Source organism: Setaria viridis, chromosome 4 (genome assembly GCF_005286985.2).
Source record: "Setaria viridis chromosome 4, Setaria_viridis_v4.0, whole genome shotgun sequence".
Classification (NCBI taxonomy): domain Eukaryota; kingdom Viridiplantae; phylum Streptophyta; class Magnoliopsida; order Poales; family Poaceae; genus Setaria; species Setaria viridis.
Genome location: NC_048266.2, coordinates 18,738,190 through 18,753,580, shown reverse-complemented (window position 1 = coordinate 18,753,580; position 15,391 = coordinate 18,738,190). Strand labels below are relative to the sequence as shown.

The window sequence follows — 15,391 nt, the reverse complement described above, 5'->3', positions numbered from 1 at the left end:
TGCTGTTTCTACCGTAATGCTGCCAGCAAGATGGACACTTACATTCCACACATAATTTTTCTAGTGTTTGAACAAGTTTCTAAATTATGTGACTAATGGAAAAGTACCTTGTTGCATATGGTGCACAAAACTCATCAAACACCATCCAGGTTCGCACCAAGCGGCAACGGACAAAGGTAGGACCCTCTACCGCCGCCTCCCCCACCTTCGCTAGAGGCGATACTAGCTGCGCAGACAGAGCTCCTATGACACATCGTCAAGGGGCAGCCGCCGCAACCACAAGGCGGAAGGATCCCTCATCAGCCTCGTGTTGTGAGATATGAGGACTTCTTGGGCACGCAACCCCCGCTCTTCCATAAGACCGAAGACCCTCTGGAGGCCGACGCCTGGATTCATACCATTGAGTCCAAATTCTTGCTCCTCACCGCACCCTGCCCGGACGAGAACAAGGCCCAGTTCGTAGCACAGCAGCTGCGTAGTTCTGCTTGTGTTTAGTGGGACCACTATCATGCGGTGCTGCTAGCCAACCATGTAGTTAGCTGGGAGGAATTCAAGACGGCATTCAGGGGCCATCACATCCCTGAGGGGTTATTGGAGTGCAAGCTCAGTGAGTTCCTCGCTCTCTCCTAAGGAACCTACAATGTACTGCAGTATGCGCAGGCCTTCAATGACCTGTGTAGGTACACGGGCTATCATGCGGATTTGGACCAGAAGAAGCGGGACCGTTTCCGTAGGGGCTTGAATCCTAAGCTCAAGGAGAGGTTGAACCCCATCAAAGTAGACGTGTACAATGAGTTGGTGAATCTGGCTATATCACAGGAAGATTGCATCATGGCCCTCCAAGCTGACAAGAAGAGGAAGGCTCCAATGCCATCACCCAGTGCTCTAGCTTAGAAGTTTCGGTTGATTCCCCCGCCAGTGCCTCGTAGACCTACACAACCTGGGAGATGGGTTGCCCGTCGGCCACAGCAGGCCGCACCCTGTTTCCCTGGATATGAGCCCCAAGGGCCATGGCCGAACCTTCCACAACATCCGCGCCCTGGTAATGGAAACCATTGCTTCACCTACGAGAACACTGGTCATGTCGCCAAGGATTGCCCTCAGAACAAGAATCAGAGGCCTGGTCAGAGCAACCCTGGGAATAATAAAGGGAAAAGGCCGCAGGTGCAAGTTCGTCAGGGCAAATTGAAGTTCACAAATCCAGCAGAAGTTCCAGAAGGCACTCCAGTGATGCCGGGTACATTTTCTGTTCATTATCACCCTGCCTTCATATTATTCGATTCCGGCGCTTTCCATAGTGTTAATTGGAACAAAAATGTTTCTAGTAAATGTAGACTAAAAACCCCACCACACCAGTTCTCCTCACTTGAATCTCGGGACGAGATTCCTTTTAAGGGGGGTAGGCTGTAACAACCCTAGTTAATTTAACCTTGCTTAAACCTAGATAAAGTGATTAGAAGCCTAATCTAGCACTTGAAAGGTCAAAAATGCCCCTTAGAAGCTCAATTTAGGGGTAATTTAAATTTTGAAATTTCATATAACAACTTGAAATTTTGAAATTTCATATAAAAACTTAAATTTTGAAATTTCATATCACAACTTGAAATTTCATATAACAACTTGAAATTTCAAAAAAGCTTGAACTGATTCGACTTGGAACATGCTCCAATTCTAGGCTAAAGTCGACCTGAATTTCAAAACCAGCAAAAATAGCTCTTCAAACTATAAGTCTGAAACTGAGAAATTCCTCAGCTTGCCAGCCCTATTTCTCACAACTTCGTATAGGAACTTGAGTCAAACCCTTTATAAAGTTTAAGTACTACAAGTCTAGTACAAGTTCACTTATTTGACCTAAGACCAAATCTCACAAGAACCTTTCCAAAACTTGAGTCAAAGTCAGCCAAAATAGTCAACTCAGCCCGAAATATGGAAATCAGCCAAGTCTGAGTTTTAGGTGTTCCACCAAACCTTGAAGCCTTCTATCTTCAAATCTAGCTCAATTTAGAACCCAAACCTTTTGTAAAAGTTGAAGCGGGACCTTAGGACAACAATTCATAGTTTGGGAAAATTTCGACTTCGTTTGAAATTTTGCAAGAAAATCGCTCCCAAACCCGCCCCTTTACCTGATCCGCGCGTCACCCCTTTTGCCAGAGCGCGCCCGGCGCTGCTCCAGCTCACCACCGCCGCGTGTCCCTCCCCCACGGGTGTGCTTCCATCACCCAACCGCGCCCGAGACAAGACCGAACGTGCGCCAACACTGCCCATCCGCACGCCGCGCACATCCCTGCCCTAACACACGATACCCTTCGCCCAATCCTCACCTTGCCCAAACGTGCCCACAGATGCCGTCAGCCGCCATGACATCGCTGCTCACCGATCGACACCCTCCACCCAATTCCGGCCAAGACAACAACAACTCGCGCACCAAGCTCCGCCAATCCGCCCGCCCGACAAAGCTACTCCTTCGCAATCGCTATCCTCTCAGGCCAATGGCCACAAGATCGCCCACAAGCCTACATCCTCCCTCTGCAATGAACGTCGCCGGCCAATGCACCTCCGCCTAATCCCCTCACTGACGAGATAACTCACTCCCGTGGCTGGCTAGTAGACGTGCAAGGTAAAGCTGCTCTCGCGCGCTCGCAATCCGCCCTGGCCAATGGCCGGGAAATCCCCGTGGATCCGCATGCCTCCGCCCGGCCAACCATGCCCGCCGGCCAAGGGCACCGCCTGGTTTTCCACCCCCGCTCCCCTCCAGCCACGCCTCCACACCCGATAGCTCCGTCCCGCTCCCCCGCACCTCCTCGGCCCTATAAAAAGGAGTGAATGACCGCCAGTGCTCCCATTTCCCGCGCGCAAGCTCGCTCCTCTACTCCGCGAAGCTCTGCCACGGCTCGAGTTCACCGGGGAGAGCCCTGCTCCGTATTGCTCCGCCGCTCGCCGCCATGAGCAGTTCGTCAAGCAGCCTGTAGCTCGCTAGAGCCGTTGAGTTCGTTGGAACAGCAAGTTCCCCACCGTCGCTGCCCGCTTTCCGTCCCCAAGCTGTTCACCGCCGATGAGCCACCGTCGTCGCCGCCATCTACACAAGATCCGCTAAAGGTGAGGTCACGCCCATGCCCACACCTTTGTTCCCTTCGCTTGCATAGTGGTTCGCTGGGATTTCGCCGGAGTAACCACGGCCGTCGAGAGGACCTATTTGCTTCGATTAGAAAAGTTGCAGAGCCATCGATGTAAAGTGTAAGGACGTATCCATAATACTTTGAATGTTCCACGGGTTCCTGAGTAAAACTGCCCAAGTAATGTAATCCATCAGAGAAAAATATGAAACCACCTAGGTCAAATCACTTATGAAATATACTTGCGAGGAAAAATATCAGTCACTGAATGAAACTTCATGAATTAGGCTTAACATTTTGTACAAGTTTAAATCATAGAAAAATATGAAAAATATATGTCCTTCACCAAAAATCATGGAAAAATCATAGATGTCTCTGTCACTATAGTGTAACCTCCTGTAAAAATATCAAAGCCAACTGCCACTGGAGCTAGACTTAAAAATAGATCCCTATAATCTGCCATAGGCTACTGTTTTAATTTTAATTAACTTTGTGGAAGTTCAATGTATCCCAAATTTTTACAGTGGCTAACTGATGTGATTAGGAAGCCTTTGTAAAAATTTTGAGAACCATATCTTATGAGAAGCTACCAGAAACATTTATGACAGTTAAACCCAAAAAGGAAATGAATAACAATCATTAGGTAAAAGTTAGGGTAACATGGTAATTTTCGAAGATGTACAGAAAAATATTCAGAAACAGGAGAACTTACCAAATGAACCTTGAGAAACCCTAGAGTGACCCTACCTTTCTTGTAAAATCTATGTTGTAAAACATTATATGTGTATACAATCACCATCAAATACACCCAAGGTTTAAAAAAAAATTTCCTCATCTAGTGTATAAAGTTTAATGTTTATCTAAGTGTAGTGCTAATTGCACTTAATATGTCTTTTTAACTTGAAAGGCATCTTGCTCGCAAACTTGTGAAACTTGAACATTGCATATGCATCTTGTGTAGAAGCGAACCTCGCATACGAAACCCACAAGTTGACGCCTGCTGCTGAGGAAGGATCTACAGAGCTGCACCACGTCGTGGCCGAGCAAGAGATCCCGGAAGCTGCCAGCGACTCTCTCACTAACATAGTTCAGGAAGGCAAGCCCCAGAGCATAACCCAGATTTTCTGAATTTATGCACTATTTATTTTGCTTATGTTTGTGCATTAAGTTTATAGGAGTTGCTTGAAACCTTAGATAGATGATCCTAGGTACCTATGTCCTGAATACTAGTATGTTAGGATGAGTAGATGCAATGCTAAATAGGATTCGGTAAAAGTCGAGTGATTTTCTATCACTCGCGAGTTATAGGAATTGCTTGGTTGCTAATGATGCAACCATAAGGAGGACGGGCAGGGCTGGGCTATTTGAACTATTTTGGTAGTTGGTGGATTGCCCCGTCTGTCTAGGAAAAGATGCTAAGGTTGAAATGTGTTTAGAGCTATGGTCAAGTGTTTGAAAGTACTAAACTCATACCTAGTATGGGATAGAGAAGCCTAGTACCTGATTGAACTAGGACGTGGGCATACTCCCCGCTCTCTCTGGAACAGAGTTTCCCCTGGCGCACCATGTGGGTACAAGTGCAGTCACGGTACGGCAACGTTCCGGGATCGTGGGGCATTGTATCCAAGGGAAGTGGGCCCTGGCCACGTGCCTGTGGATTGATGGGGACGGCTAACAAGTGAAGTGGACCCAGCATGGTACACAGATGTCGTGGGTTTAGGTTCACCTTGCAAGGTTTAAAAACTTAATTCGAATCGTCTGCCTCTCACAGTTTGAGACTGCTTGACCGACTTCTGCACTGAGGAAGAAGGAGAACAAAGTATGATGGTTAATAATGATGCTTGATTAAATTGCTAGATCACATCCTTGCTTAGAATAGGTGCTTACCTAGAATGGTTAATTGACTAGAACCTGATGCTAAAACTTGAAAGTAAGGATCTACTTTAGCTACTTTTGGCAAAACAAACCCCCCCCTAGCCAAAAAGCCTTGCATGTGTAGAAGTTGGTGGAGTAGTTACCACCCGACGATTAAGTCTTGCTGAGTATTAGTATACTCAGCCTTGCTTGTGGCTATGTTGTTCAAGTAGTGTTGATTTTGAGGATATGGCTGCCAGTTTGACTTGGCGATCCAACTCCCTCTGAGTTGGATGGTCGAGTGGAAACCGTGCTCAGACAGCGTGGATCGTGGGAATTGATATCATGGTTGGCTTCGCCATGGTATTATGTATCGACGTTTAGACTTTTGCTAAACTTTATCTTCGTTGTTTGAAATCATGCAAACTTGTCTGAATTTCGCAAAACTCTGATGTAATAATTGTTTACTATGTTAATGAGATGGGAATGTTGTAATCTTTGTAACCACTCACCTTCATGTGAGCAATGCTTCTCGATCCTGAGTTAAGTGGTTTATCGGATGAAATCTAACGGATGACCAAGTTGACTTGTTTAAAGTACATGATTGCATGTTAGGTGACTTAAGTGTACTTTAGCTAGTTTAATTTGGGCAGTTCCGCCACAGTGGGTAGGGTGAATGGCAAATCTAGCAGGCCGTGCACAAGAGGCCCCTTTCCAAGGCACCTCAGCCAAGTGGGAAGAGGAAGAAGATGGCCGGCAAGAAGAAGGAAAAAGCCGTGTCAAGTACCGCTGTCTCGACTAGGATGGTCAGCGAAGCAATGTCTGACACGCTGAGTCCAGCCACGAAGGACAAGGACTCAGAGCTTGAGAAGACCACCGCGGCTGACGCGGCACGTCTCAAGGAGGTGTTGAAGGAGAAGATGTGTGGCGGCTCCACCGGAGATACATCCATGCTGCCATAACAATTGTGCCCAAAGTTACTCTTGAGGAAGAAGAGCACCTTGTAAGTGCAGCTGTCTTTATACTATCTATGTTTATGATTGCAGTCTTATCTTTCATGGATTGTCGGTTGAGATGATGATGTAGGACTGGCGTGCGGTCTGACAATGGCAGCGCACAACTAACAAGGTGCTCGGGCCATACCGAAGCTACCAACTATCGCATCGTTGAGTAGTCGACGGCCACAGAGGTCGAAACTAGCGGGGATGCTCATACTGAAGAAGTTGTGCGAAGTCTAGCGCCACAATAGGATGAGGTTGGTTCTAAGGAAGCCGACGATGCCATGATCAACCCCGAGGTCGCCAAGGAGGTAGAGGAGGATGTAAGGGTCGACTTCAAGGTTGAGGAAGAGGCTGAGGAAGATGTTGGGGCCGAGCTTCAATAGGATGAGCCACCCAGGGATGATCCACTGCCTGATTTGCCTGCCCTGGATGGAAGAAATGATTCTGACACCTTCAACGTCTCTGGAGCTGACCTTGCTGGGGACGTGGCGCACGACAAGAAGGATCTTGCTAGGCTGCGGTAGTCGTCCTCTGAGATCACTGAGCTGCTATGCGTAAGTGTGTCAATCAACCTGTAGGACATATATTTGAAATCCAGTTTCTTTGTAGGGCTCTGATTGTTAGAGTGTAAGCAGGGTATGGCCGAGCATGCTCAGAAGAGGGTAGACGCGATCCATCATGCCGAGCAATATCGTCTGAAGGTAGAGCGCTTGGAGGCTAAGCTCGAGAAGGCAAAAGCAGATCTCCAAAGCCAGCTGTCTTAGCATAGCCTCAAGAAAGTAGTGCATGATGGACTCATGAGAGGTACGGTGTGCCGACCTGTTTTAATCAATTTTTGCTTTGGCAATCTTGATGCTAATGCGACGATGTGTTGATTATGCAGATTCTGCAGTGTAAGTAGCTAGACTCCAGCGAAGCCTTAAGGAGCATGAAGACTTGCGCACCTCAAGGCCAACTTGCAGAAGGCAAAGATTGACTTTGCTACTGATAAGGAGATCTTCTCTTCGAACTTGGCTGGTATGTTATGCCAACTTGTTAAATCATGTTTTCCTTGGATGCCATCGCACTGATGCTGACTTGGTTGGACACACAGATTCTAGGAAGAGGGAGGAGAAGCTCAAATGGCACCTCAAAGAGTGAGAAGACTCCAACAGGCACCTCCAGCAGGAGCATGACCCGGCAGTGAAGCGTGAGTATGTTGTATCCTAGAAGCTGGCCTATGAAGCCAATGCGTGCAAGGAAACAGAGCGCTGCTTGGATGCCACTATAAGTAACCTCCGGAATGACAAACATGTAATTGGGTTAGAGATAGAGGAGCTGCGGAAGTCAGCCAGCTACATGATCCAAGCAGACGTCGACCCATCCACGCCAACGCCTCTACTGGACCATCTTAGGGCTGCACCGGGTCAACTGAAGAGGCTGCTGCAGGATACTGTGGTGGAGTGTGTCAAGAAAACCTTTGTGTTGTTGGCGTCACACTTCCCGACGATTTCCTTGGAGCATGCCGCAACAGGAATCGTGGCCGATTTCGAGGAAGACAAGATTCTTGAGGTTGCCGAGCAGTACCACGATGCAGCAGAGACGATTGTAAATGACCTGGACGTGTAGGGCAAACATTTAAGATGTATTAAACTGTTCAATGAAGCATTGAATGCAACGTTTTTATTTATATGTGATGAAGGAAAACTCCATCCCTTCCTTGGTGTATACGACAGGTTAACGTGTAGCTGAGGCCTGTAGCCACTAAGCACCTAGCCTCGCTTGACCAATATCCTGCTGAGAGCAGATCTTGAGCTTGTAGGAGGGGTGAACATGAGGTTGTCTAGGTTTCTCTAGCTAGGACGCCGACCGCATGAGTTAGTCGTATAGCCTTGAGAGGGGTAGGAGGGAAAGGAGTGACCCAGAGGTCGACACCTATGGGAAGCCCCCGAGCTTGTGAGTGAGCGGGCTGCTAAAGAGGTCGGATAGCCCCCCGAGCGTAAGGAACAGCTCAGGAAGAAGAACAGTAAGGTAGTAGGTACGCAAAAAGGACCGCCGGGGTTTTATTTATTCAATATAAAAGGGAATTTGAGTACATAGCTTTATATATCTAAGGGTAGAAGCGTCGTAGATGCTCAATGTTCCATGGATTGGGGACGCCGGAGCCATCTGCCCATTGTAGTAGGTAGGTGCCTTGTTGGATGACTTGTTTGACGATGAAGGGGCCCTTCCAAGGGGTAGCCCATTTGTGCATGTCCTTGGTGGACTGGACCCGGTGAAGCACCAAGTCTCCAATGTTGAAGGAGCGTTCCGAGACATTGTGATCGTGGTAGCGCTGTATTTGCTGCTCATGACGTGCATGCTGCATGAGGGCTGCCACATGATGCTCTTCAAGGCTGTCAATATTGACTTGCCAACTTTATTCTGCCTCGCCCTCGTCGTAGTATTGGATACGCAGGGCGCTAAAGGCCACATCAGATGTCATGACGGCCTTGGAGCTGTATAGCATAAAAAAAGGGGTGTAGCCAATAGCTCGGCTCTTCTATGTTCTTAGACCCCATATGACATAGGGTAACTTATGTAGCCACTTGGTAGCGTATTTGGACGCGTCGTCGAAGATGCATGTTTTGAGGGACTGGAGGACCATCCCGTTTGCGTGCTCTACCTGACCATTTGCAGCGCGGGTGTGCTACTGAGGAGTAGTACACATCAATGAGGTGGTCTTGGCAGATGTCCCAGAACTCAAAGCCTATGAAATGCACGCCAAGGTTGGTTATGATCCTGTTAGGTACACCAAAGCAGTGCATAATTTGTTCCATGAACTGGGATGCTTTAGCCGACTCGATGCTTGTCACCGCCTTTACCTCAATCCACTTTGTAAATTTGTCAATAGCCACGAAGATATGTGTGTAGCCACCTGGAGTGGTTTTGAAGGGTCCGACAATATCCAACCCCCAGCATGCGAAGGGCCAGGATGGTGGGATGGTGCATAAGGCCTAAGTTGGGAGGTGCTGCTACTTAGAGAAGAATTGACACCCTTACATCGTTGGACGAGTTCCTTTGCATCAGCTACCGCTGTTGGCTAGTAGAAACTAGAGCGGAAGGCTTTGCCGACCAAAGTGCTCGAGGCAGCATGGTTACTGCATGTTCCTGAGTGAATTTCATGCAGTAGTTCAATATCCTTGCTGCGTAAAATACATTTCATCAATACCCTTGTGGAAGTAGCTTTTCTGTAGAGCTATTTCCCAATGATGATGTAGTTTGCACTGCGCCTAGCTAATTTTTCATGCTCTATTTTATCCTCTGGCACCATCTGGTTGCTGATTAAGGTTGTGAACGGGGTGCGCCAATCTTCTTCCGCCTCAATCATCAGGACGTCAGTGGGTTTTAGGTCGGCCAAGGCCTGAGCGCTAGTGTTGTTGGTGTGGCGGAACCGCCCAGATTAACCCGGCTAAAGTGTACTCAACGTCATCTCATATGCGAGGAGACACTTTAATCAAGTTAAAATGGCAGTCCGTCAGGTTTCACCCGGTAAAACCACTTGTCTCAGATCGAAACAAAGCATACTCGCACGAAGACGAGTTCAGAGATTACAACAATCCAGATAAATTATTACAGATCCCAACTTCATTTATTACAACTCAGGATGTCAAAAGCATAAAGTGGATTTCAGAGTTCAAAAGTAGCGAAAAAACAATGGTAAGTCTAACGTCGAGACACAATACCATGGTGAAGCCTGCCATGATATTAGACACAACGATCCTCGCTGGCTGAGGATGGGTCCCACTCAACAGTCCAACCTAGAGGGAGTTGGGATGGCCGAGTCACACTAGCAACCAAGCAAACAATAGCACCTGAAAAAAAGATAGCCACAAGCAAGGCTGAGTATACTAATACTCAACAAAGCTTACCCGTCAGGTGGTAACTACTCCACCGACTCCTAGACATCCAAGGCTTTTTGGCTGAGGTGTTTGTTTTGCCAAAAGCAGCTAAGGTAGGTCGTTACTTTCAAGTTTTAGCATCAGGTTCTAGTTGATTATCTAGTCTTGGTAAGCACCTATTCTAAGCAAGCATGTTGATCAAGCAAACTTAATCAAGAATCAGTATTAATCATCATCCTTTGTTCCACTTCTTACTCAATGCGGAATAGTGATCAAACAGTCTCAAATTGTGAGAGGCAGATGATTTGAATCGAGTTTCTAACCTTGCAAGGTGAACCTAAACCCATGATATATGCGTACCACACCAGGTCCACACATGTCAGCCGTCCCCATCAATCCCCGATACGTGGTTAGGGCCCACTTCCCTTGGATACAAGGCCCCACAGTCCCGAAAGACGTCGTACCGTGACTGCACTTGTACCCACATGCTGCAGCAGGGGAACCAAGTTCCAAGGAGACTAGGGAGTATGCCCACATCCCGGACCAATTAGGTACTAGGCTTCCCTATCCCATACTAGGTATGAGCTTAGTACTTTCAAACACTTGACCATGAACGCCGACACATTACAACCTTAGCAGCTTTCTTCTAGACAGACGGGGCAATCCACCAATTCAGAACCAATTGTCCGGCCCCATCTGTCATCCTTATGGTTTCAACATAAGTAAACAAGCAACTCCTATAACTCGCGAGTGACAGAAAATCACTCGACTTCTACCCAGTTCCTATTTAGCATAGCAACTACACGACCTATCATGCTAGTATTCAAAACATAGGTACCTAGGATCATGCAACTAAGGTTCCAAGAAACTCCTATGAACTTAAATGCACAAACATATCTAGCATAAGTAGTGCATAAATTTAGAAAATTGGGTTATGCTCCGGGGCTTGCCTTCTTGTCCTAACTCAGTCTTGGGCTCTTTCGAACTTGGTTCGAGCCTTGATTTGCCTTGATCACATTCAGCTCAGCAGACACCCTCCTGCTTCACGTTCTAGGATGAGCTCGTACGTTCCATCAGCGCGGATAGCTCTACACGAGATGCATATGCAAGATTTCAGTTTCATGCTTTTATGTGTAGGTTGCATTTCATTAACGTTGTAAAAGCTTAGGGTGCATTTGGACCACATTCACATAGACAAGGTTATAACCATTTATTTTCTTATCAAGTAAGGTGTGTTGCGATTTAAAACTCAGAGTTGACTTTGATGGTGATTGTGTACACATCTTAAGTTCAAATCATTTAAACTTCACAAAAGAAGGGTGGGTTCACTTTAGGGTTGCTTAACACTTATTTGGAAAGTTATCCTATTTCTGAATTTTTAAACAACTTAAAGAACCTTATTAGTAAAGGTGTTGATTAACCTATGACCGTTTCTTTTACTAAGTGATCATTTTATGACTAAGCATGACTAAGCAAGTTGCAAGATTAAGTTATTATCACCCAGATGCAACCCATAGTAACAATTTCATTTTAAATGTAGGAGGCAACAAACATGCTTAGTGGCTTGCCTTGGTTTTCTTTGGGCTCAAACTTGATTTCTATGCCACCCTCAGCTGTGGGTTCAAAGGTGATGTTCTCTGGCAAATTGCTCTCTAAAAGAATGAAATGTGTGCATGTATTAGAAATGATGGTATCAGTGCAAAATGCTCATGAATGCATGAAACTTGAGAGCATATGAGGTGCATGAAATCAGGAACGAACAACAACAAAGATCTCAATGTTGAAAAAGAATACAACCAAATACTAAAGACCACTCCTGAGATAACACGGTTGGCATTTTCTTTAAATGACAGGACATACATGAAAACATTATCAGAATTTGGGTTCACCATAGCTACACACATATTAAGCTAAGTATGCCTAAGAGTTTTGTAGGAAAATACTAACCCTGTTTCTATGACCAAGCATATTGCTAACATAAAGAAATAAGTTTAGGGACACCACAAGACTAATCCATGCCACTGTGAGGGACGACTATTTGACTAAGGATTTCAAACATGCATGTAGACTAAGACGAGTGATTTCATAGTTTCCCTTTTACACCATTGTTTTAGCACGATTAAATGGGCATAACACAAATGTCACATTCTGTCATGAACAAAGATTTTAACATGCTAGTTAGATATTTCTTTAAGTGGAAAGACAAGCATACAAAGCTACAACAAGTTTTAGAGCTATGTCATCTAGCTATCAACCATTTAAAATCATACAATCATGACGAGAGGCACTATTTTCCACGATAGATCAAAAGCAAGCACGCAATTGCATGATTCTAATCATTTGTTGAGAAATCACCATGATATGAAACTCACTAGCAGAAGACAACAATATAACACTATGAGAGTTGGATTTGCATTAAACTCAATTTTTAATGTAGAGTTATAGATTAAACAAGTTAAACTACCATTGAACACCTAAACTCTAAAAAGGTTTGTAAATTAACTATGAAAGTATCAACATCACTTCACCTAGATTCTATGTGGCACACAAATGCTAATAGAGTTGGTTTCATCATTTAAAAACTTTTCTACTATTTATCATGCATGTAGCAATATGAACATGGCAATAAGGGTTTTAACCTAAAACATTATGAACACCATCAAATCCAGTGGCACAACTTTCATATCTTGAACATGCATGTCGCAAGTGAACTAACAAAAGTGATTTCACCATTTTTAGAGCACTAGGTGTTTTATAATGCATTTAATGGCCTTCACATAAAATAAAATATAGCACAAAATACATGGCAGAAACATGCACATACTCAGTTCTAAAAAAAAACTACACTTTGCAAGGAATCCAACACAATAAGAATCACATTTTTAGCATTTTTCTACTAGTTTCTATGCATTTTCAAAGTTTGCAACATTTTAACTTTAGCGAACAAATCCAACCCGAAAATACTTTCCAAGCTACCCCCTAGAAAAACCTTCTCTCTCACGGTTCTACCCTTTTATTAACAATCTACCCCCTGCGTTTTATGCTCGAGCCCCTAGAAAGAATCCACCTTCAAACATAAAACCAACCCTTTATGGATAACCCCCTAGATCTTTTATTTCCCAAGCAATCAGGTCCAACCTTTCTTCTACCTCCAGCCACGCAACAGAACGCAGCATAACCACACAATGGCGCTTGGCCGGCCAGCGACAGGGGTGGAGAAGGCAGCGTTGCTGTAGGGAGAGGCGGCAGCACCTTGCCCAAGGCCAGGGGACTCCTTGGAGCAGCACAGGTGGGGAGAAACGGGGGCGGCGCACAGGGGCTCTGCGGACGGCAACATGTGGCCGGTGGCATGGCCAAAAACGAGTGCAGATACTCAAGGAACAGGGGAAACAAATGTGAGCATCATGATTAGAGCTCATCTAGGTCCCATTTGAGGCGTTGGTTGGCGACGAGGAAGGTCGGAGCATGGGGCGCCATGTGAGGTCGACGGTGGCGGTGGAGAAGTTTGTAACTTAGGGGAAACTTTGATTCCTGTCGACTCGATGGATGATTGACGACAAGGAGGGGCTGAGGAGGAAGCCAAGGGAGTGGCACATCTTTGGGAGAGAGGAATTTGGTGGAGGCGGATGGTGGAGGAATCGGTCAGGGAACGAAGGTGTCTCAAGAACTTGGCCATGGGAAAAGCTCCTGGAGCTTTGAGGTTTGAGAGGCTCTGGTTTGGAGGAGAGGGTCGTTTTATGGCTGGACGAGGTGAGGATAAGGATGGGCGCGAGGAGATAAGGGTGACACAGCACGGGGGCTGTGGATTGGCGGTGAGGGGCGGTGTTGAAGGTGTTGCGCCTGGTGGCACTCATGCCGTCCAGGAGGAGCGCCGGCCAACCAGGGGCAATGGGAGGTGTGGGAGAGAGAGGGTAGGCACGTGGGAGGATGCTCGGGTGGCCTATGGGCGGAGGAGGAGCCCTGCAGGGGCTGGAGAGGGACCAATCCGGTGATCTTTGGGCTGCATGCCAGTGACGGGTGTGCAATTGGTGGGAGGTTTAAGATGGGGCGAGTGCCATGTGGGCTCGCGGATTTTTCAGCCATTAAACTTTGCTTCCTTAAACGACCTAGCTATAGGTGTCTGAAAATTGCCCAAAAATACTCGTTGGAAAGATAAAATCACCAAAAATCCAATGCAACCAGAATCAGCTCAAAATCTGTTATGTTTTGCACGCAACTGATAAAACAAAACAGCTAAAATTGAACTTTAAATGAATTTTTAACCCAAGCAAACACTTCTGAAAAATTTGTTACAAATATTGTAAAATTACTAAAGTGTATCTAGTATTTGAATAAAGTAAAAAGAGGCACAGTTGTATAAAATAAATTGGGGTTGCTTCACAAATTTAGTTTTTCAACAATAAACAATCAATTTCTGGGCACTTAAACAATGCATGGTCAAAATGCTTATTTATGCACAAGTGATGCTCATGATGCTCAATGATGCACAAAAGGATGTTCATGATGCTCAATAATGCACAAAGATGCTTGTGATGCATGTCGTGCAAAGGTGTTGTGTTTAACGTGTATTTTCTCACCAAGTTTGGACTTTGTGCTTGCATTTCCAAAAATAAAAGTTGGAGTTCAAGGTATGGGCTATAACATTTATAGCGGCTGACATATGAGGAACTTGATGGATTTGGAATTAGGATTGTGGTATCTTTGGTAGAGCATCGACCAAAGCTGTTTTTGAATTGGATTTTGAAATTTTACCGAACTTCAACTGAGTTTTGAGCTCCCTCTACTCAAAATAAGAAGAAGTGCTTTGAAGGGAAAGGTGTTCAATTTGAAAAGACCTACCACTTTCATATTGTCCAAAATTTTTGTTCTTATATAAAATTTGTTTTTATTGGCATCTCTAGGTGATCATCAACAGGAAGGAGTTTTAAGACTTGGCAAAATTTGAGATGTTCTTGAATCTTAACTCTTAGCAATTTGGAGTTAGCTCTAATTTATTCCTTAATCCCTCTGCTGGTTCTTTGATTTAGTTTCTTAATTACCCGAGCTGTCACAGCTGGCCTGGTCCAGGTCCAAGATTTTGATGGAAGGTTAACGGAGATCTGGTACAAATACACTAGACGTCGACAGCAACATTATGGTCCCTGGAGACATGATGGAACTCAAGGCCATCAAAGTGGGCCTCAAGTTTGTGGATTTCCATGCAATAAGTGTCCATGGAGTCCTTAGTGCAATCCCAATTCTTGTTAACTTGCTCAATGACAATCTTGGAATCGTCGTAAGCGAGTATATGCTTGATTCCAAGGGAAATTATGTGGAGGCCGTGGATGAGAGCTTCGTACTCGGTGCCACTGTTGGTGGTCCTGTAGTGGATCTCACATACTTGAGCTACTCGCCTTTACAGGATATGAAGAAGACCCCCGTGCCGGCTCCTTCGAGGTTAAGGGCACCATCAAAGTACATGGTCTAGTGTTCTGGCCTCTCCAGAGAGGGTGGCTTCCAGATCTCTGTCCACTAGGCCACAAAGTCGGCTAGGATCTAAGACTTAATTGCGTGACGTGGGCAG

The 15,391-nt window shown here is 45.6% G+C and overlaps 1 long non-coding RNA gene across 1 annotated transcript; it reads right to left on the bottom strand.

Annotated features, from left to right (window-relative positions):
- Nucleotides 1–9,500: 9,500 nt before the first annotated feature.
- Nucleotides 9,501–13,798, bottom strand: LOC140222497 (uncharacterized). The gene is made up of 2 exons (XR_011898028.1): nt 10,779–13,798; nt 9,501–9,801 (listed from the first exon to the last, which is right to left on the bottom strand). It is a non-coding gene; the product is annotated as an uncharacterized lncRNA (long non-coding RNA).
- Nucleotides 13,799–15,391: the final 1,593 nt, after the last annotated feature.